This window comes from Antrostomus carolinensis, unplaced genomic scaffold (genome assembly GCF_000700745.2).
Source record: "Antrostomus carolinensis isolate BGI_N321 unplaced genomic scaffold, ASM70074v2 scaffold7542, whole genome shotgun sequence".
NCBI lineage: Eukaryota > Metazoa > Chordata > Aves > Caprimulgiformes > Caprimulgidae > Antrostomus > Antrostomus carolinensis.
In genome coordinates this window covers 6,733-7,850 of record NW_010300144.1, presented here as the reverse complement: position 1 = coordinate 7,850, position 1,118 = coordinate 6,733, and positions in this window count along the sequence as shown.

The following is a 1,118-nucleotide window of genomic DNA, read 5'->3' as shown; positions in this document are numbered from 1 at the left end:
TGTAAGACAATCACAGCGATTTGGGAATTAAGTATTGCATGTTACTTTATTTATCCACCATGGATAAATGGACTTCTCTTTTCTTCCTTTGATAATAATACAGTTCACTAAGCCAAATGTTTCATGCCAGCAAGTACAGGAAATTAGCTACCTGACTATCAGAAAGCTTTGTTGACTTTACCCAAGTTTCCACATAAAGTCTTGTGCTCATAGTAACCTCTTCAAAATCTCACCTGGACCTTGCTGGCAGAAGTGTTACATTCACAAGTGGCACGAGAAGGAAATAAAACATGTAAAAGAGCTAATATAGATTGCAGGAGACAGCTGGAATTATGCATAACAAGCCAATCAAACAAGTGTTTGCAGGCTTTATCTGAATGTATTTGACTGCCTCCTGTTTTTATCTGATAGGTAAAAATACAGAAAATAATTATATAGTATAAATGCAAGTGACAGAAATCTCTATTTCCTTCCCTCTGCCCCTCCCTCCTTCACTAAATGTTTTTTTCAATATTTGTTTAGATACAGCAAGTGAGTGTTGTTATGGAGTCTTTTGCAAGTAAATGAAACCTTTCTGAAGTTAGATATAGCCAGTTTCTGCTTTCGCTGAAGAAAAATAAATCCCTTTAACTGGGTTTTGCCAGGCTAATAGTAGGTAACTCATTTGGCCATTTGTATCTTCTACTTAAAAGAAGGAGAAATAAGCCCAAAGCACCAATTTAAGAGCAGTTTCTACTCTCACTAAAAGCCAAAAGATTAACTGAATACCTATATGTTACACCCTAAAATGCCACTTTACAATAAACTTCAGGTCATACTGTCAGAAACTAAGAAATGACATCAACAAGGATGTTCTTGCATCTTCATTTTTTTCCATTGTACATATGAAACCATTCCATAATCTTCAATTCCTTCCTTAGATGTTCTTTTTTCCACCATGCTTCACTACGTTCAGATGCTGTATGCCTAATAATCAGCTATAAAAGCATTATTGTTGTATCCTTTAATACCACAACCATAAGCCATCTAGCTTTAGCTGTAACAATGCTAGATTTCCTCCTCAGTCATCCATGGAGAGCATAAATATTTAAATGTACATTCTGCAGATACTTGGAGCT